We start from the raw sequence: 18,820 nt of genomic DNA, 5'->3' as shown, positions 1-18,820 counted from the left end.
CAATTTATTCGGGGTTGCTGGGACCAGAGTTTGATAATAGGTCTCCAACTTGAAGGGAAAAAGGGTTCTCCTCCCTCATTCCCTGACCTCCTTCTCATGTTGAGGACAGAAGAAGACCGACGGTCAGCCAAGTTTGATCGTATGAAGAAACATTTGGGTACAACAAAGGCTGCTGCACATGCCCACTCTGCATTTGGCATTCCAGTCTTTGACCAAGTACCGCTTGTAGGCCCCACTTCATCAGATAACGAAACTGTGAAACTTGATTTGAAAATCAATGAACTCATGAGACAAGTCGATAAGTTGAGCAAAAAAGAGAGAGACACCACCCTACTGACAAACACCGCTGTATCCCCACAACCCATTGAGCAACCCCCAAATGAAACTGCTAAACTTGAAAATCAAATTGCTGAATTGACCAGACAAGTTCAAATACTTGTCCAGAACCAGAAGGTTACATGCAAATCCGAACCCCCCAATCCGAAGGAGTTCTCGGCTGTAAATATGAGACAAACACAGGCCTCTACAAGAATCCCTGGAATGCCTCGTGCATGGTTTTGTTTCAAGTGTGGGGAAGGAAATCATATAGCAGTCCATTGCACGAATGAGCCAAATCCCACGCTTGTCAAGAAAAGGAATGCAGAGTTAAAGAAGAAACAAGCAGACTTTGCTGCAAGACAAACTACAGCTCCTTTTCCTTTAAACTAGTGACAGCTCCTGCGGTGGGACGTCCAGGAGTTGAAACCCTTGATTCTCTGAGTCCCAAATCCCTGGGCATTGAATGCCAAACCCAACCTGTTGACATTTTTAACCCTCAATTGATGTTACCCCAAGGTCTTATAGGGCCACGCTGTGCAGCCTCTGTACTTGTTGAAGGTACGCCATGCGAATCCATAATAGATTCCGGTTCACAAGTGACGACAATTTCTGAAACTTTTCACAAAGAGCACCTTTCCCATCTTCTCATCCAACCCATCCACACTATTCTTGAGATTGAAGGAGCTGGAGGACAAAATGTCCCATACTTAGGCTACATTCAAACGAACATTTCGTTTCCACAGCACATAGCGGGAAAAGAGCAGCAATTGGTCGTACTCGCACTTGTGGTTCCTGAATGCCACTTCAACAGTAGAATCCCACTACTGATTGGGACAAACGTGCTTTTGCGACTCCATGAGCAATTAGTGGAGCAAAATGGGCCCAAGTTTATTCAGATCTTACCTTCTAAACAGTTTGCAATGATCCTCCAACATGTTGCCCAGGCACAGAGAAGTGATACTCATTCCTACCCTGTCATGCTGCATAGTAAGAAGCCAATCACAATCCTTGCAAACCAAAAATTGTGCCTTATGGGGATTGTGAGATTAGGACGGAAGAACCAGAACACAAGATTTGTGCTTGAACAGCATGACCAGTACAGATTACCAGGAGGACTGCTAATCGAATCGACTTTAGTGGACATCCCCTTTAGGGCCAGTACCAAAGTACCGGTCATAGTGCATAATGTGAGCGAACATAGTGTGACATTACGGCCAACTAGTGTCGTGGCTCAAGCTTGTGCAGCCCAGCTGGTTTCCCCTTTAGAATCTGTGCAAGCTCAGTTTTCCCCAAGTCAACCGGAACAGGAAACCAATAGACCCCCATTCAGTCTTGATGAGTCTCCCATCCCATGTGAATGGAAAGAGCGCATCCAGAAAAAGCTACAATCTATTTCTGAAGTTTTTGCCCTTGATGAAATGTCGTATGGCCACACCACTGCTGTAAAACATCAGATCCGGTTACATGATGAGACACCTTTCAAAGAAAGACCAAGACCTATCCACCCAAGTGACAGAGAAGCAGTGAAGCAGCATCTCAGACAGTTACTCGATGCTGGAATAATTCGTGAGTCTCAAAGCCCTTTCGCTTCACCCATTGTCTTAGTTAAGAAAAAGAATGGCTCAATTCGCCTATGCATAGACTATCGCAAGCTAAATATGAGGACCATTAGAGATGCATACGCCCTACCGAATATTGAAGAGACCTTTGCAGCTCTCAGTGGAGCAAAGTGGTTCTCTGTCATGGACCTTAAGTCTGGCTATTATCAAGTCGAAGTAGCCGAAGAGGACAAGCCTAAGACGGCTTTCGTGTGCCCCCTTGGCTTCTATGAGTTTAACAGGATGCCACAAGGCGTCACAAATGCTCCAGGCACTTTCCAACGCCTCATGGAGAAGTGTGTTGGTGACCTCCACCTCAACGAAGTGCTTGTTTTTCTGGACGATCTAATTGTGTTCTCAGACACATTAGAGGAGCACGAAAACAGGTTAATGAAGGTGTTGTCACGTCTCAGAGACTATGGACTCAAGTTGTCCCCAGAAAAGTGCCAACTCTTTCGAGATTCAGTGAAATACTTAGGACATGTTGTGGATGCACGTGGAGTTCATACCGATCCTGACAAAATCTCAGCTTTGAAAACCTGGCCACGTCCATCTACTTTCAAAGAATTGAAGGTTTTTCTAGGCTTCGCTGGATACTATCGCCGTTTTGTTGAAGGATACTCCAAGATAACTAAACCCCTTAACCGCCTCACTGCAAACTATCATCCACCAAAGAAACGAGGAAAGATTTACAAACGAGAGCCATCCCAGTTGTCCCGTCGTCCCAATCACTCACTTGCTGACCTCTGGACTCCAGAGTGTGAGACAGCTTTTCATTCGATCATTGAGAAACTTACCTCAGCACCTATTCTCGCTTTTGCAGACCCACAACTTCCATACATACTACACACTGACGCTTGTCAGGATGGTTTGGGAGCTGTGCTGTATCAACAGCAGGGAGGGAAGCTTCGAGCAGTTGCTTATGCTAGTCGGGGGCTTTCCAAAAGTGAACAAAATTATCCCACACATAAACTTGAATTCTTGGCCCTCAAGTGGGCCGTATGCGACAAGTTTAATGATTACCTGTATGGTTCCTCTTTTGTTGTCCTGACTGATAATAATCCCCTAACATATGTCTTGACAAGTGCCAAACTGGATGCAGCTGGACATAGATGGTTGGCTGCCTTGTCTACGTATCATTTCACCATTAAGTACCGGGCAGGTCAAGCAAACAAAGATGCTGATGGCTTGTCCCGGCGGCCACAAGAGCCACCTCATGAAGATGAGGCCCTTTGCAAGGAGAGAACTCGAATTAATGACATGAAAGAACGCCTCATTGAGGCATCCAACCAAGTAGACCATGGAACTTTCACTGCATTGTGTCAGCGCCATTCTGTTCCATTTCCATCAGAACCGGTTGTTGTTGTGGAGTCCCTAGCTATTGACCCTTCAGCAGTTCCTGAAGCCTATGGGGAAGACGTCTTGCCCTCAATGACAGATGCCGATTGGCGCACAGAACAAGGAGCTGACCCTTCTATTGCTCGCGTCATTACCTTGTTAGAAGGAGGTGTGAAACCTGGACCCAAGGAAATGAAGCGTGAATCTACTGATGTTAAAGCCATGCTAAACCAATGGAACAAACTGGAGCTCAGTAATGGAGTGTTATATCGCAAGTGTAAAGACAAAGATTCACCTGTCTACCAGTTGGTATTACCTCATCAGTACCGTGAAAGAGCCTTGCGAGGTGTACATGATGAGATTGGTCACCTTGGCTTTGACCGTGCCCTACATCTTGCACGAGCTAGGTTTTACTGGCCAAAAATGGCAATGTCCATTGAAGACAAATGCAAAAGATGTCCCCGATGTGTCATGAGGAAGGGGATTCCCCAGAGGGCTGCTCCACTGGAGAACATCCATGCAACTTATCCCCTTGAATTAGTGTGTATGGATTACTTGTCCATTGAGCCAGACAGTCGAGACACAAGAAATGTGTTAGTATTGACGGATCATTTTACGAAATTTGCCATAGCAGTGCCTACGAGAGACCAGAGAGCTAAGACGGTAGCTAAAGCTCTTTGGGATAATTTGATCATTCCATATGGCTTCCCTTGTCGCCTGCTCAGTGATCAAGGCAGAGACTTCGAATCTAAGTTAGTCAAGGAGCTTTGTGAGTTCGTCGGGGTAAAAAAGATTCGTACCACTCCATATCATCCCCGGGCAAACCCAGTAGAACGCTATAATCGGACCCTGCTCGACATGTTGGGCACATTAGAGGAAAAGGACAAATCCCATTGGCGAGACTTTGTGAAGCCCTTGACACATGCCTACAATTGTACAAAAAATGACACAACAGGTTATTCCCCATATGAACTAATGTTCGGCAGGCAGCCTCGATTGCCCATTGATCTTGTCCTTGGTACTTACCCCGGTAAAAGTGGCCCCAAATCACATGCAGATTATGTCAGAACTCTTCGTGACAACCTCCAGGAGAGCTACGCTCTTGCTTCCGAACACTCGAAGAAGATGGGTGAGAAGAATAAAACACGGTTTGACAAAAAGGTAAGGGCTGCTGAGCTCTATGTCGGTGACAGAGTCCTGGTAAGGAATGTTAACATCAGAGGAAAACACAAACTTGCAGACCGTTGGGAACGAACCATTCACACAGTTGTAAGACGCATCAGAGACAGTCCTGTTTATGTTGTTAAACCAGAAACCGGAGATGGCCCTCACCGCACTTTACACAGGGATTTACTTCTCCCTTGTGGGTTCTTACCTGTTGTGGACCAAAGTGAATCAGATCCTCAAGGAGGAAATTTGAGAAAGATTTGGACACGAAGCAAAAGAAGCAAGATGAAAACCATCGACGGTGATGCTGAAGCAGTGTACAGTGACATAGAAGAGAGTGATGAAGAGGACACTTATATTGGCTCGTGGGAGCCACAGATAATCACGAAGGGCCCCTATGTCCAAACTGAAAAGTTTCCCCCAAAATCTCAAGCTCCTACACATATTCAACCCAGAGCGTCACCTTCTGATATTGCAGTGCCAGACAGATCGACACTTGACTTTGAAAAATTTGACAAGGCCTCACAACATGAGATTCCTGGTTTGGGTAGTGGTGAGTTATCATCCACAGACGCTAGATGTCCAGACCAGGTTGAAGTTGATATCCAAAAACCTCACATGACAAACACCCCGACTGACAGGGTTTCCATTCCATCAGACTCTAGACCTATTGCTGAGGCTATCGAACTTGATGATGTTGACGTAGAGACGGTAGGCTTGCGACGCTCTGGTAGAGAAAGACGTCGACCTAAAAAGTTTACCTATGATGAGTTGGGAGAGCCACTGAGCTTAGCCATTAATTCTTTTATACAAGCTTTATGTGTTGCGTTCTCGAAGGCTGCAGCATTGCCTTCATAATGTCCAGGATGGGTAACGGGGCATGAAGGGACTCATGCCGTTTAGAGGGGGAGAGTGTAACCCAGCCTTGATAAGGCTGTTATTTTATTGTTTGTTCTGGAGGGTGATATTTGTTTGTGATACTGCTGTTTCCGAGGGACAATGAACGCACCGCACCGCAGCGCTCGGAGCGAGGACCCGTTAGCGAGAGAGACAGAAACATTCTCGCACTTTTCCCAGGCGGGTCGAAACGAAAGAACGATAAATGAAAACTAGTCCTTGAACCTCTACCTGTACAAGATAGTAAGTTAAATCCTGTGGCAATCTTTCTTTTTTTTCTTCTCAAGGCAAGAGAAGGGTTTAGAAGCGATAACGTTCCTGGCTGTTTTTTTTTTGGGACTCATAGACCATCAGAAGATTGGACTACGTAGTCTGGAGATTGGATGCCACGTGGGACGTTGGTGAAGGACATCTTGGACTTCAAAGCCACCCGTCCGCTGGAGGGTGGTAGGACAGTTGAAAGGATTTCCCTCTTTTTTTTGTTGAATCTGAGATCTCAGTCGTTTTTTTATGGGTCAGATCTGATACCCAAAAAACAATTGATAAGAACTGATAACAATTTAACTTACTGTATGTTTTTTTTTCATTTCATCTTTATGCATTCTGGTTCAGTTTCCCATCTACTCCTATTGTAAATATTCACCCAATATATTTTTTTATAAAAACCTCAGTCAGTGTGTCTTCTTCCTGTTGGAGGTTTCCCCTTGACTCTAACTAGAGTCTGCTGTTGCCAATCTCGCTGTGACCTTAAGTAGTGCACCCTAACTCAAATAGATTTGATAGATTGACACACTTCCCCTTGACTGACAACTTAATAGAAGGGTGCCACTAGTAGCTGCACCTAGGGTGGCTACATAAGCAGGGTCGGGCCTGTTTAGTACTTGGATGGGAGACCGCCTGGGAATACCAGGTGCTGTAAGCTTTTGCACCCACGTGAACACTCTTTCACGTTATTTCGCGCTACCTTTTCTCCACTTTTTTCACCTCAGCCTTAACTGGGGGACCCACAACGTTGAACTGATATATTTAAATCTCTTATTGATGTGTTGCACCTCCGCTGGAAAAGCACACTTTTGCAACTGACATCAAGTACCGAGGAGCTGCGTGCTCGCAGCGGGCCGTATGCGAGCCTGACAGGCTGAGCGCTCAAACCACCACGGGAGCGGGCCCCTCCTTCGTGCACTCGGGAGGAGGTGAATAAATGAAAAAAATTCACCCCACCACTCCACCCCCGACCCGGAAGTGCCCTGTCAGCTATAAAAGGGACAATTTTCACTTCTTTTCTCGCTTACGGCCATACTACCCTGAGAACGCCCGATCTCGTCCGATCTCGGAAGCCAAGCAGGGTCGGGCCTGGTTAGTACTTGGATGGGAGACCGCCTGGGAATACCAGGTGCTGTAAGCTTTTGCACCCACGTGAACACTCTTTCACGTTATTTCGCGCTACCTTTTCTCCACTTTTTTCACCTCAGCCTTAACTGGGGGACCCACAACGTTGAACTGATATATTTAAATCTCTTATTGATGTGTTGCACCTCCGCTGGAAAAGCACACTTTTGCAACTGACATCAAGTACCGAGGAGCTGCGTGCTCGCAGCGGGCCGTATGCGAGCCTGACAGGCTGAGCGCTCAAACCACCACGGGAGCGGGCCCCTCCTTCGTGCACCCACGAGGAGGTGAATAAATGAAAAGAATTCACCCCACTACTCCGCCCCCGACCCGGTAGTGCCCTGTCTGCTATAAAGGGGACAATTTTCACGTTTTCCCTCGCTTACGGCCATACTACCCTGAGAACGCCCGATCTCGTCCGATCTCGGAAGCCAAGCAGGGTCGGGCCTGGTTAGTACTTGGATGGGAGACCGCCTGGGAATACCAGGTGCTGTAAGCTTTTGCACCCACGTGAATACTCTTTCACGTTATTTCGCGCTTCCTTTTCTCCACTTTTTCACCTCAGCCTTAACTGGGAGAGCCACAACGTTGAACTGACATTTTTAAATCTCTTATTGATGTGTTGCACCTCCGCTGGAAAAGCACACTTTTGCAACAGACATCAAGTACCGAGGAGCTGCGTGCTCGCAGCGGACCGTATGCGAGCCTGACAGGCTGAGCGCTCAAACCACCACGGGAGCGGGCCCCTCCTTCGTGCACCCGCGAGGAGGTGAATAAATGAAAAAAAAATCACCCCACTACTGCGCCCCCGACCCGGAAGTGCCCTGTCAGCTATAAAGGGGACAATTTTCACTTCTTTTCTCGCTTACGGCCATACTACCCTGAGAACGCCCGATCTCGTCCGATCTCGGAAGCTAAGCAGGGTCGGGCCTGGTTCGTACTTGGATGGGAGACCGCCTGGGAATACCAGGTGCTGTAAGCTTTTGCACCCACCTCCAATTCACAACACAAATCACTGCTCTTCCCTAAAATTTTGGCTTTCATTTGTCATTCAACTTTCACTTATACTGTGTTTTGAAATCGTTTCCTTGAAGTTGATTTGACAGATCAACGTCTCTTTGGAATAAAATAATGTCCAACAGAGGGAGCCGTCTGCACGCTGCTCGGTCTTGATAGCACTTGGACAAGAAGCAGCTTGGGATTTCCGCCTGCTGGATGCTTTTGCACCTCCACTGGAAAAGCAAAATTTTGCAACAGACATCAAGTACCGAGGAGCTGCGTGCTCGCAGCGGACCGTATGCGAGCCTGACAGGCTGAGCGCTCAAACCACCACGGGAGCGGGCCCCTCCTTCGTGCACCCGCGAGGAGGTGAATAAATGAAAAAAAAATCACCCCACTACTGCGCCCCCGACCCGGAAGTGCCCTGTCAGCTATAAAGGGGACAATTTTCACTTCTTTTCTCGCTTACGGCCATACTACCCTGAGAACGCCCGATCTCGTCCGATCTCGGAAGCTAAGCAGGGTCGGGCCTGGTTCGTACTTGGATGGGAGACCGCCTGGGAATACCAGGTGCTGTAAGCTTTTGCACCCACCTCCAATTCACAACACAAATCACTGCTCTTCCCTAAAATTTTGGCTTTCATTTGTCATTCAACTTTCACTTATACTGTGTTTTGAAATCGTTTCCTTGAAGTTGATTTGACAGATCAACGTCTCTTTGGAATAAAATAATGTCCAACAGAGGGAGCCGTCTGCACGCTGCTCGGTCTTGATAGCACTTGGACAAGAAGCAGCTTGGGATTTCCGCCTGCTGGATGCTTTTGCACCTCCACTGGAAAAGCAAAATTTTGCAACAGACATCAAGTACCGAGGAGCTGCGTGCTCGCAGCGGACCGTATGCGAGCCTGACAGGCTGAGCGCTCAAACCACCACGGGAGCGGGCCCCTCCTTCGTGCACCCGCGAGGAGGTGAATAATTAAAAAAAAAATTCACCCCACTATTCCGACCCGGAAGTGCCCTGTCAGCTATAAAGGGGACAATTTTAACTTCTTTTCTCGCTTACGGCCATACTACCCTGAGAACGCCCGATCTCGTCCGATCTCGGAAGCTAAGCAGGGTCGGGCCTGGTTAGTACTTGGATTCGAGACCGCCTGGGAATACCAGGTGCTGTAAGCTTTTGCACCCACGTGAACACTCTTTCACGTTATTTCGCGCTACCTTTTCTCCACTTTTTTCACCTCAGCCTTAACTGGGGGACCCTCAACGTTGAACTGATATTTTTAAATCTCTTATTGATGTGTTGCACCTCCGCTGGAAAAGGACACTTTTGCAACAGACATCAAGTACCGAGGAGCTGCGTGCTCGCAGCGGACCGTATGCGAGCCTGACAGGCTGAGCGCTCAAACCACCACGGGAGCGGGCCCCTCCTTCGTGCTCCCGCGAGGAGGTGAATAAATGAAAAAAATTCACCCCACTACTCCGCCCCCGACCCGGAAGTGCCCTGTCTGCTATAAAGGGGACAAATTTCACCTTTTCCATCGCTTACGGCCATACTACCCTGAGAACGCCCGATCTCGTCCGATCTCGGAAGCTAAGCAGGGTCGGGCCTGGTTAGTACTTGGATGGGAGACCGCCTGGGAATACCAGGTGCTGTAAGCTTTTGCACCCACGTGAATACTCTTTCACGTTATTTCGCGCTACCTTTTCTCCACTATTTCACCTCAGCCTTAACTGGGAGAGCCACAACGTTGAACTGACATTTTTAAATCTCTTATTGATGTGTTGCACCTCCGCTGGAAAAGCACACTTTTGCAACAGACATCAAGTACCGAGGAGCTGCGTGCTCGCAGCGGACCGTATGCGAGCCTGACAGGCTGAGCGCTCAAACCACCACGGGAGCGGGCCCCTCCTTCGTGCACTCGCGAGGAGGTGAATAAATGAAAAAAATTCACCCCACTACTCCGCCCCCGACCCGGAAGTGCCCTGTCAGCTATAAAGGGGACGATTTTCACTTCTTCGCTCGCTTACGGCCATACTACCCTGAGAACGCCCGATCTCGTCCGATCTCGGAAGCTAAGCAGGGTCGGGCCTGGTTCGTACTTGGATGGGAGACCGCCTGGGAATACCAGGTGCTGTAAGCTTTTGCACCCACGTGAACACTCTTTCACGTTATTTCGCGCTACCTTTTCTCCACTTTTTTCACCTCAGCTTAACTGGGGGACCCACAACGTTGAACTGATATTTTTAAATCTCTTATTGATGTGTTGCACCTCCGCTGGAAAAGCACACTTTTGCAACAGACATCAAGTACCGAGGAGCTGCGTGCTCGCAGCGGACCGTATGCGAGCCTGACAGGCTGAGCGCTCAAACCACCACGGGAGCGGGCCCCTCCTTCGTGCACCCGCGATGAGGTGAATAAATGAAAAAAATTCACCCCACTACTCCGCCCCCGACCCGGAAGTGCCCTGTCTGCTATAAAGGGGACAATTTTCACGTTTTCCCTCGTTTACGGCCATACTACCCTGAGAACGCCCGATCTCGTCCGATCTCGGAAGCTAAGCAGGGTCGGGCCTGGTTAGTACTTGGATGGGAGACCGCCTGGGAATACCAAGTGCTGTAAGCTTTTGCACCCACGTGAACACTCTTTCACGTTATTTCGCGCTTCCTTTTCTCCACTTTTTCACCTCAGCCTTAACTGGGAGAGCCACAACGTTGAACTGACATTTTTAAATCTCTTATTGATGTGTTGCACCTCCGCTGGAAAAGCACACTTTTGCAACAGACATCAAGTACCGAGGAGCTGCGTGCTCGCAGCGGACCGTATGCGAGCCTGACAGGCTGAGCGCTCAAACCACCACGGGAGCGGGCCCCTCCTTCGTGCACTCGCGAGGAGGTGAATAAATGAAAAAAAATCACCCCACTACTCCGCCCCCGACCCGGAAGTGCCCTGTCAGCTATAAAAGGGACAATTTTCACTTCTTTTCTCGCTTACGGCCATACTACCCTGAGAACGCCCGATCTCGTCCGATCTCGGAAGCTAAGCAGGGTCGGGCCTGGTTCGTACTTGGATGGGAGACCGCCTGGGAATACCAGGTGCTGTAAGCTTTTGCACCCACCTCCAATTCACAACACAAATCACTGCTCTTCCCTAAAATTTTGGCTTTCATTTGTCATTCAACTTTCACTTATACTGTGTTTTGAAATCGTTTCCTTGAAGTTGATTTGACAGATCAACGTCTCTTTGGAATAAAATAATGTCCAACAGAGGGAGCCGTCTGCACGCTGCTCGGTCTTGATAGCACTTGGACAAGAAGCAGCTTGGGATTTCCGCCTGCTGGATGCTTTTGCACCTCCACTGGAAAAGCAAAATTTTGCAACAGACATCAAGTACCGAGGAGCTGCGTGCTCGCAGCGGACCGTATGCGAGCCTGACAGGCTGAGCGCTCAAACCACCACGGGAGCGGGCCCCTCCTTCGTGCACCCGCGAGGAGGTGAATAATTAAAAAAAAAATTCACCCCACTATTCCGACCCGGAAGTGCCCTGTCAGCTATAAAGGGGACAATTTTAACTTCTTTTCTCGCTTACGGCCATACTACCCTGAGAACGCCCGATCTCGTCCGATCTCGGAAGCTAAGCAGGGTCGGGCCTGGTTAGTACTTGGATTCGAGACCGCCTGGGAATACCAGGTGCTGTAAGCTTTTGCACCCACGTGAACACTCTTTCACGTTATTTCGCGCTACCTTTTCTCCACTTTTTTCACCTCAGCCTTAACTGGGGGACCCTCAACGTTGAACTGATATTTTTAAATCTCTTATTGATGTGTTGCACCTCCGCTGGAAAAGGACACTTTTGCAACAGACATCAAGTACCGAGGAGCTGCGTGCTCGCAGCGGACCGTATGCGAGCCTGACAGGCTGAGCGCTCAAACCACCACGGGAGCGGGCCCCTCCTTCGTGCACCCGCGAGGAGGTGAATAAATGAAAATAATTCACCCCACTACTCCGCCCCCGACCCGGTAGTGCCCTGTCTGCTATAAAGGGGACAATTTTCACGTTTTCCCTCGCTTACGGCCATACTACCCTGAGAACGCCCGATCTCGTCCGATCTCGGAAGCTAAGCAGGGTCGGGCCTGGTTAGTACTTGGATGGGAGACCGCCTGGGAATACCAGGTGCTGTAAGCTTTTGCACCCACGTGAACACTCTTTCACGTTATTTCGCGCTACCTTTTCTCCACTTTTTTCACCTCAGCCTTAACTGGGGGACCCTCAACGTTGAACTGATATTTTTAAATCTCTTATTGATGTGTTGCACCTCCGCTGGAAAAGCACACTTTTGCAACAGACATCAAGTACCGAGGAGCTGCGTGCTCGCAGCTGGCCGTATGCGAGCCTGACAGGCTGAGCGCTCAAACCACCACGGGAGCGGGCCCCTCCTTCGTGCACCCGCGAGGAGGTGAATAAATGAAAAAAATTCACCCCACGACTCCGCCCCCGACCCGGAAGTGCCCTGTCTGCTATAAAGGGGACAATTTTCACTTCTTTTCTCGCTTACGGCCATACTACCCTGAGAACGCTCCATCCCGTCCGATCTCGGAAGCTAAGCAGGGTCGGGCCTGGTTAGTACTTGGATGGGAGACCGCCTGGGAATACCAGGTGCTGTAAGCTTTTGCACCCACCTCCAATTCACAACACAAATCACTGCTCTTGCCTAAAATTTTGGCTTTCATTTGTCATTCAACTTTCACTTATCCTGTGTTTTGAAATCGTTTCCTTCAAGTTGATTTGACAGATCAACGTCTCTTTGAAATAAAATAATGTCCAACAGAGGGAGCCGTCTGCACGCTGCTCGGTCATGATAGCACTTGGACAAGAAGCAGCTTGGGATTTCCGCCTGCTGGATGCTTTTGCACCTCCACTGGAAAAGCAAAATTTTGCAACAGACATCAAGTACCGAGGAGCTGCGTGCTCGCAGCGGACCGTATGCGAGCCTGACAGGCTGAGCGCTCAAACCACCACGGGAGCGGGCCCCTCCTTCGTGCACTCGCGAGGAGGTGAATAAATGAAAAAAAATCACCCCACTACTCCGCCCCCGACCCGGAAGTGCCCTGTCAGCTATAAAAGGGACAATTTTCACTTCTTTTCTCGCTTACGGCCATACTACCCTGAGAACGCCCGATCTCGTCCGATCTCGGAAGCTAAGCAGGGTCGGGCCTGGTTCGTACTTGGATGGGAGACCGCCTGGGAATACCAGGTGCTGTAAGCTTTTGCACCCACGTGAACACTCTTTCACGTTATTTCGCGCTACCTTTTCTCCACTTTTTTCACCTCAGCTTAACTGGGGGACCCACAACGTTGAACTGATATTTTTAAATCTCTTATTGATGTGTTGCACCTCCGCTGGAAAAGCACACTTTTGCAACAGACATCAAGTACCGAGGAGCTGCGTGCTCGCAGCGGACCGTATGCGAGCCTGACAGGCTGAGCGCTCAAACCACCACGGGAGCGGGCCCCTCCTTCGTGCACCCGCGATGAGGTGAATAAATGAAAAAAATTCACCCCACTACTCCGCCCCCGACCCGGAAGTGCCCTGTCTGCTACAAAGGGGACAATTTTCACGTTTTCCCTCGCTTACGGCCATACTACCCTGAGAACGCCCGATCTCGTCCGATCTCGGAAGCTAAGCAGGGTCGGGCCTGGTTAGTACTTGGATGGGAGACCGCCTGGGAATACCAGGTGCTGTAAGCTTTTGCACCCACGTGAACCCTCTTTCACGTTATTTCGCGCTTCCTTTTCTCCACTTTTTCACCTCAGCCTTAACTGGGAGAGCCACAACGTTGAACTGATATATTTAAATCTCTTATTGATGTGTTGCACCTCCGCTGGAAAAGCACACTTTTGCAACAGACATCAAGTACCGAGGAGCTGCGTGCTCGCAGCGGACCGTATGCGAGCCTGACAGGCTGAGCGCTCAAACCACCACGGGAGCGGGCCCCTCCTTCGTGCACTCGGGAGGAGGTGAATAAATGAAAAAAATTCACCCCACCACTCCACCCCCGACCCGGAAGTGCCCTGTCAGCTATAAAAGGGACGATTTTCACTTCTTTTCTCGCTTACGGCCATACTACCCTGAGAACGCCCGATCTCGTCCGAACTCGGAAGCTAAGCAGGGTCGGGCCTGGTTAGTACTTGGATGGGAGACCGCCTGGGAATACCAGGTGCTGTAAGCTTTTGCACCCACGTGAACCCTCTTTCACGTTATTTCGCGCTTCCTTTTCTCCACTTTTTCACCTCAGCCTTAACTGGGAGAGCCACAACGTTGAACTGATATATTTAAATCTCTTATTGATGTGTTGCACCTCCGCTGGAAAAGCACACTTTTGCAACAGACATCAAGTACCGAGGAGCTGCGTGCTCGCAGCGGACCGTATGCGAGCCTGACAGGCCGAGCGCTCAAACCACCACGGGAGCGGGCCCCTCCTTCGTGCACCCGCGAGGAGGTGAATAAATGAAAAAAATTCACCCCACTACTCCGCCCCCGACCCGGTAGTGCCCTGTCTGCTATAAAGGGGACAATTTTCACGTTTTCCCTCCCTTACGGCCATACTACCCTGAGAACGCCCGATCTCGTCCGATCTCGGAAGCTAAGCAGGGTCGGGCCTGGTTAGTACTTGGATGGGAGACCGCCTGGGAATACCAGGTGCTGTAAGCTTTTGCACCCACCTCCAATTCACAACACAAATCACTGCTCTTCCCTAAAATTTTGGCTTTCATTTGTCATTCAACTTTCACCTATCCTGTGTTTTGAAATCGTTTCCTTCAAGTTGATTTGACAGATCAACGTCTCTTTGGAATAAAATAATGTCCAACAGAGGGAGCCGTCTGCACGCTGCTCGGTCATGATAGCACTTGGACAAGAAGCAGCTTGGGATTTCCGCCTGCTGGATGCTTTTGCACCTCCACTGGAAAAGCAAAATTTTGCAACAGACATCAAGTACCGAGGAGCTGCGTGCTCGCAGCGGACCGTATGCGAGCCTGACAGGCTGAGCGCTCAAACCACCACGGGAGCGGGCCCCTCCTTCGTGCACCCGCGAGGAGGTGAATAATTAAAAAAAAAATTCACCCCACTATTCCGCCCCCGACCCGGAAGTGCCCTGTCAGCTATAAAGGGGACAATTTTAACTTCCTTTCTCGCTTACGGCCATACTACCCTGAGAACGCCCGATCTCGTCCGATCTCGGAAGCTAAGCAGGGTCGGGCCTGGTTAGTACTTGGATGGGAGACCGCCTGGGAATACCAGGTGCAGTAAGCTTTTGCATCCAATTCACAACACAAATCACTGCTCTTGCCTAAAATTTTGGCTTTCATTTGTCATTCAACTTTCACTTATCCTGTGTTTTGAAATCGTTTCCTTCAAGTTGATTTGACAGATCAACGTCTCTTTGGAATAAAATAATGTCCAACAGAGGGAGCCGTCTGCACTGGGCTCGGTCATGATAGCACTTGGACAAGAAGCAGCTTGGGATTTCCGCCTGCTGGATGCTTTTGCACCTCCACTGGAAAAGCAAATTTTTGCAACAGACATCAAGTACCGAGGAGCTGCGTGCTCGCAGCGGACCGTATGCGAGCCTGACAGGCTGAGCGCTCAAACCACCACGGGAGCGGGCCCCTCCTTCGTGCACCCGCGAGGAGGTGAATAAATAAAAAAAAAATTCACCCCACTACTCCGGCCCCGACCCGGAAGTGCCCTGTCAGCTATAAAGGGGACAATTTTAACTTCTTTTCTCGCTTACGGCCATACTACCCTGAGAACGCCCGATCTCGTCCGATCTCGGAAGCTAAGCAGGGTCGGGCCTGGTTAGTACTTGGATGGGAGACCGCCTGGGAATACCAGGTGCTGTAAGCTTTTGCACCCACGTGAACACTCTTTCACGTTATTTCGCGCTACCTTTTCTCCACTTTTTTCACCTCAGCCTTAACTGGGGGACCCTCAACGTTGAACTGATATTTTTAAATCTCTTATTGATGTGTTGCACCTCCGCTGGAAAAGGACACTTTTGCAACAGACATCAAGTACCGAGGAGCTGCGTGCTCGCAGCGGACCGTATGCGAGCCTGACAGGCTGAGCGCTCAAACCACCACGGGAGCGGGCCCCTCCTTCGTGCTCCCGCGAGGAGGTGCATAAATGAAAAAAATTCACCCCACTACTCCGCCCCCGACCCGGAAGTGCCCTGTCTGCTATAAAGGGGACAAATTTCACCTTTTCCATCGCTTACGGCCATACTACCCTGAGAACGCCCGATCTCGTCCGATCTCGGAAGCTAAGCAGGGTCGGGCCTGGTTAGTACTTGGATGGGAGACCGCCTGGGAATACCAGGTGCTGTAAGCTTTTGCACCCACGTGAATACTCTTTCACGTTATTTCGCGCTACCATTTCTCCACTATTTCACCTCAGCCTTAACTGGGAGAGCCACAACGTTGAACTGACATTTTTAAATCTCTTATTGATGTGTTGCACCTCCGCTGGAAAAGCACACTTTTGCAACAGACATCAAGTACCGAGGAGCTGCGTGCTCGCAGCGGACCGTATGCGAGCCTGACAGGCTGAGCGCTCAAACCACCACGGGAGCGGGCCCCTCCTTCGTGCACCCGCGAGGAGGTGAATAAATGAAAATAATTCACCCCACTACTCCGCCCCCGACCCGGTAGTGCCCTGTCTGCTATAAAGGGGACAATTTTCACGTTTTCCCTCGCTTACGGCCATACTACCCTGAGAACACCCGATCTCGTCCGATCTCGGAAGCTAAGCAGGGTCGGGCCTGGTTAGTACTTGGATGGGAGACCGCCTGGGAATACCAGGTGCTGTAAGCTTTTGCACCCACCTCCAATTCACAACACAAATGACTGCTCTTGCCTAAAATTTTGGCTTTCATTTGTCATTCAACTTTCACTTATCCTGTGTTTTGAAATCGTTTCCTTCAAGTTGATTTGACAGATCAACGTCTCTTTGGAATAAAATAATGTCCAACAGAGGGAGCCGTCTGCACGCTGCTCGGTCATGATAGCACTTGGACAAGAAGCAGCTTGGGATTTCCGCCTGCTGGATGCTTTTGCACCTCCACTGGAAAAGCAAAATTTTGCAACAGACATCAAGTACCGAGGAGCTGCGTGCTCGCAGCGGACCGTATGCGAGCCTGACAGGCTGAGCGCTCAAACCACCACGGGAGCGGGCCCCTCCTTCGTGCACTCGCGAGGAGGTGAATAAATGAAAAAAAATCACCCCACTACTCCGCCCCCGACCCGGAAGTGCCCTGTCAGCTATAAAAGGGACAATTTTCACTTTTTTTTCTCGCTTACGGCCATACTACCCTGAGAACGCCCGATCTCGTCCGATCTCGGAAGCTAAGCAGGGTCGGGCCTGGTTAGTACTTGGATGGGAGACCGCCTGGGAATACCAGGTGCTGTAAGCTTTTGCACCCACGTGAACACTCTTTCACGTTATTTCGCGCTACCTTTTCTCCACTTTTTTCACCTCAGCCTTAACTGGGGGACCCACAACGTTGAACTGATATTTTTAAATCTCTTATTGATGTGTTGCACCTCCGCTGGAAAAGCACACTTTTGCAACAGACATCAAGTACCGAGGAGCTGCGTGCTCGCAGCGGGCCGTATGCGAGCCTGACAGGCTGAGCGCTCAAACCACCACGGGAGCGGGCCCCTCCTTCGTGCACTCGCGAGGAGGTGAATAAATGAAAAAAATTGACCCCACTACTGCGCCCCCGACCCGGAAGTGCCCTGTCAGCTATAAAGGGGACAATTTTCACCTCTCTTCTCGCTTACGGCCATACTACCCTGAGAACGCCCGATCTCGTCCGATCTCGGAAGCTAAGCAGGGTCGGGCCTGGTTAGTACTTGGATGGGAGACCGCCTGGGAATACCAGGTGCTGTAAGCTTTTGCACCCACCTCCAATTCACAACACAAATCACTGCTCTTGCCTAAAATTTTGGCTTTCATTTGTCATTCAACTTTCACTTATCCTGTGTTTTGAAATCGTTTCCTTCAAGTTGATTTGACAGATCAACGTCTCTTTGGAATAAAATAATGTCCAACAGAGGGAGCCGTCTGCACGCTGCTCGGTCATGATAGCACTTGGACAAGAAGCAGCTTGGGATTTCCGCCTGCTGCATGCTTTTGCACCTCCACTGGAAAAGCAAATTTTTGCAACAGACATCAAGTACCGAGGAGCTGCGTGCTCACAGCGGACCGTATGCGAGCCTGACAGGCTGAGCGCTCAAACCACCACGGGAGCGGGCCCCTCCTTCGTGCACCCGCGAGGAGGTGAATAAATAAAAAAAAAAATTCACCCCACTACTCCGCCCCCGACCCGGAAGTGCCCTGTCAGCTATAAAGGGGACAATTTTAACTTCTTTTCTCGCTTACGGCCATACTACCCTGAGAACGCCCGATCTCGTCCGATCTCGGAAGCTAAGCAGGGTCGGGCCTGGTTAGTACTTGGATGGGAGACCGCCTGGGAATACCAGGTGCTGTAAGCTTTTGCACCCACGTGAACACTCTTTCACGTTATTTCGCGCTACCTTTTCTCCACTTTTTCACCTCAGCCTTAACTGGGAGAGACACAATGTTGAACTGACATTTTTAAATCTCTTATTGATGTGTTGCACCTCCACTGGAAAAGCAAAATTTTGCAACAGACATCAAGTACCGAGGAGCTGCGTGCTCGCAGCGGACCGTATGCGAGCCTGACAGGCTGAGCGCTCAAACCACCACGGGAGCGGGCCCCTCCTTCGTGCACTCGCGAGGAGGTGAATAAATGAAAAAAAATCACCCCACTACTCCGCCCCCGACCCGGAAGTGCCCTGTCAGCTATAAAGGGGACAATTTTCACTTCTTTTCTCGCTTACGGCCATACTACCCTGAGAACGCCCGATCTCGTCCGATCTCGGAAGCTAAGCAGGGTCGGGCCTGGTTAGTACTTGGATGGGAGACCGCCTGGGAATACCAGGTGCTGTAAGCTTTTGCACCCACGTGAACACTCTTTCACCTTATTTCGCGCTTCCTTTTCTCCACTTTTTCACCTCAGCCTTAACTGATGGAG

At 49.8% G+C, this 18,820-nt stretch overlaps 24 non-coding genes across 24 annotated transcripts; all 24 read left to right on the top strand.

The window, feature by feature from the left end:
• Window positions 1–6,604: 6,604 nt before the first annotated feature.
• On the top strand, window positions 6,605–6,723 carry LOC147188273 (5S ribosomal RNA). Its single transcript, XR_015097911.1, has one exon. It is a non-coding gene; the product is annotated as a 5S ribosomal RNA (ribosomal RNA).
• A 364-nt stretch (window positions 6,724–7,087) lies between these two features.
• Window positions 7,088–7,206, top strand: LOC147188272 (5S ribosomal RNA). Its single transcript, XR_015097908.1, has one exon. It is a non-coding gene; the product is annotated as a 5S ribosomal RNA (ribosomal RNA).
• Window positions 7,207–7,570: 364 nt separating this feature from the next.
• Window positions 7,571–7,689, top strand: LOC147188271 (5S ribosomal RNA). The gene has a single exon (XR_015098017.1). It is a non-coding gene; the product is annotated as a 5S ribosomal RNA (ribosomal RNA).
• Window positions 7,690–8,169: 480 nt separating this feature from the next.
• On the top strand, window positions 8,170–8,288 carry LOC147188270 (5S ribosomal RNA). Its single transcript, XR_015098016.1, has one exon. It is a non-coding gene; the product is annotated as a 5S ribosomal RNA (ribosomal RNA).
• A 475-nt stretch (window positions 8,289–8,763) lies between these two features.
• Window positions 8,764–8,882, top strand: LOC147188269 (5S ribosomal RNA). Its single transcript, XR_015098479.1, has one exon. It is a non-coding gene; the product is annotated as a 5S ribosomal RNA (ribosomal RNA).
• A 364-nt stretch (window positions 8,883–9,246) lies between these two features.
• LOC147188268 (5S ribosomal RNA) lies at window positions 9,247–9,365 on the top strand. The gene has a single exon (XR_015098486.1). It is a non-coding gene; the product is annotated as a 5S ribosomal RNA (ribosomal RNA).
• A 363-nt stretch (window positions 9,366–9,728) lies between these two features.
• On the top strand, window positions 9,729–9,847 carry LOC147188267 (5S ribosomal RNA). Its single transcript, XR_015098015.1, has one exon. It is a non-coding gene; the product is annotated as a 5S ribosomal RNA (ribosomal RNA).
• Window positions 9,848–10,210: 363 nt separating this feature from the next.
• LOC147188266 (5S ribosomal RNA) lies at window positions 10,211–10,329 on the top strand. Its single transcript, XR_015098287.1, has one exon. It is a non-coding gene; the product is annotated as a 5S ribosomal RNA (ribosomal RNA).
• Window positions 10,330–10,692: 363 nt separating this feature from the next.
• Window positions 10,693–10,811, top strand: LOC147188265 (5S ribosomal RNA). The gene has a single exon (XR_015098014.1). It is a non-coding gene; the product is annotated as a 5S ribosomal RNA (ribosomal RNA).
• Window positions 10,812–11,286: 475 nt separating this feature from the next.
• LOC147188264 (5S ribosomal RNA) lies at window positions 11,287–11,405 on the top strand. The gene has a single exon (XR_015098478.1). It is a non-coding gene; the product is annotated as a 5S ribosomal RNA (ribosomal RNA).
• A 364-nt stretch (window positions 11,406–11,769) lies between these two features.
• Window positions 11,770–11,888, top strand: LOC147188263 (5S ribosomal RNA). The gene has a single exon (XR_015098474.1). It is a non-coding gene; the product is annotated as a 5S ribosomal RNA (ribosomal RNA).
• A 364-nt stretch (window positions 11,889–12,252) lies between these two features.
• On the top strand, window positions 12,253–12,371 carry LOC147188262 (5S ribosomal RNA). The gene has a single exon (XR_015098403.1). It is a non-coding gene; the product is annotated as a 5S ribosomal RNA (ribosomal RNA).
• A 479-nt stretch (window positions 12,372–12,850) lies between these two features.
• LOC147188261 (5S ribosomal RNA) lies at window positions 12,851–12,969 on the top strand. The gene has a single exon (XR_015098013.1). It is a non-coding gene; the product is annotated as a 5S ribosomal RNA (ribosomal RNA).
• Window positions 12,970–13,332: 363 nt separating this feature from the next.
• Window positions 13,333–13,451, top strand: LOC147188260 (5S ribosomal RNA). The gene has a single exon (XR_015098463.1). It is a non-coding gene; the product is annotated as a 5S ribosomal RNA (ribosomal RNA).
• A 363-nt stretch (window positions 13,452–13,814) lies between these two features.
• LOC147188259 (5S ribosomal RNA) lies at window positions 13,815–13,933 on the top strand. Its single transcript, XR_015098143.1, has one exon. It is a non-coding gene; the product is annotated as a 5S ribosomal RNA (ribosomal RNA).
• A 363-nt stretch (window positions 13,934–14,296) lies between these two features.
• Window positions 14,297–14,415, top strand: LOC147188258 (5S ribosomal RNA). Its single transcript, XR_015098048.1, has one exon. It is a non-coding gene; the product is annotated as a 5S ribosomal RNA (ribosomal RNA).
• A 481-nt stretch (window positions 14,416–14,896) lies between these two features.
• On the top strand, window positions 14,897–15,015 carry LOC147188257 (5S ribosomal RNA). The gene has a single exon (XR_015098178.1). It is a non-coding gene; the product is annotated as a 5S ribosomal RNA (ribosomal RNA).
• A 475-nt stretch (window positions 15,016–15,490) lies between these two features.
• LOC147188256 (5S ribosomal RNA) lies at window positions 15,491–15,609 on the top strand. The gene has a single exon (XR_015098452.1). It is a non-coding gene; the product is annotated as a 5S ribosomal RNA (ribosomal RNA).
• Window positions 15,610–15,973: 364 nt separating this feature from the next.
• On the top strand, window positions 15,974–16,092 carry LOC147188255 (5S ribosomal RNA). Its single transcript, XR_015098441.1, has one exon. It is a non-coding gene; the product is annotated as a 5S ribosomal RNA (ribosomal RNA).
• Window positions 16,093–16,455: 363 nt separating this feature from the next.
• Window positions 16,456–16,574, top strand: LOC147188254 (5S ribosomal RNA). Its single transcript, XR_015098756.1, has one exon. It is a non-coding gene; the product is annotated as a 5S ribosomal RNA (ribosomal RNA).
• A 480-nt stretch (window positions 16,575–17,054) lies between these two features.
• Window positions 17,055–17,173, top strand: LOC147188253 (5S ribosomal RNA). The gene has a single exon (XR_015098430.1). It is a non-coding gene; the product is annotated as a 5S ribosomal RNA (ribosomal RNA).
• A 364-nt stretch (window positions 17,174–17,537) lies between these two features.
• Window positions 17,538–17,656, top strand: LOC147188252 (5S ribosomal RNA). Its single transcript, XR_015098419.1, has one exon. It is a non-coding gene; the product is annotated as a 5S ribosomal RNA (ribosomal RNA).
• A 482-nt stretch (window positions 17,657–18,138) lies between these two features.
• On the top strand, window positions 18,139–18,257 carry LOC147188251 (5S ribosomal RNA). Its single transcript, XR_015098408.1, has one exon. It is a non-coding gene; the product is annotated as a 5S ribosomal RNA (ribosomal RNA).
• Window positions 18,258–18,620: 363 nt separating this feature from the next.
• Window positions 18,621–18,739, top strand: LOC147188250 (5S ribosomal RNA). Its single transcript, XR_015098397.1, has one exon. It is a non-coding gene; the product is annotated as a 5S ribosomal RNA (ribosomal RNA).
• The last annotated feature ends 81 nt before the right edge of the window (window positions 18,740–18,820 follow it).

This window comes from Hippocampus guttulatus, chromosome 20, assembly GCF_054856545.1.
Source record: "Hippocampus guttulatus isolate MCC_2025c chromosome 20, RoL_Hgut_1.0, whole genome shotgun sequence".
NCBI classification, from domain to species: domain Eukaryota; kingdom Metazoa; phylum Chordata; class Actinopteri; order Syngnathiformes; family Syngnathidae; genus Hippocampus; species Hippocampus guttulatus.
Note: the sequence above shows the minus strand (reverse complement) of the source record. Positions and strands in the feature narration are given on the sequence as shown.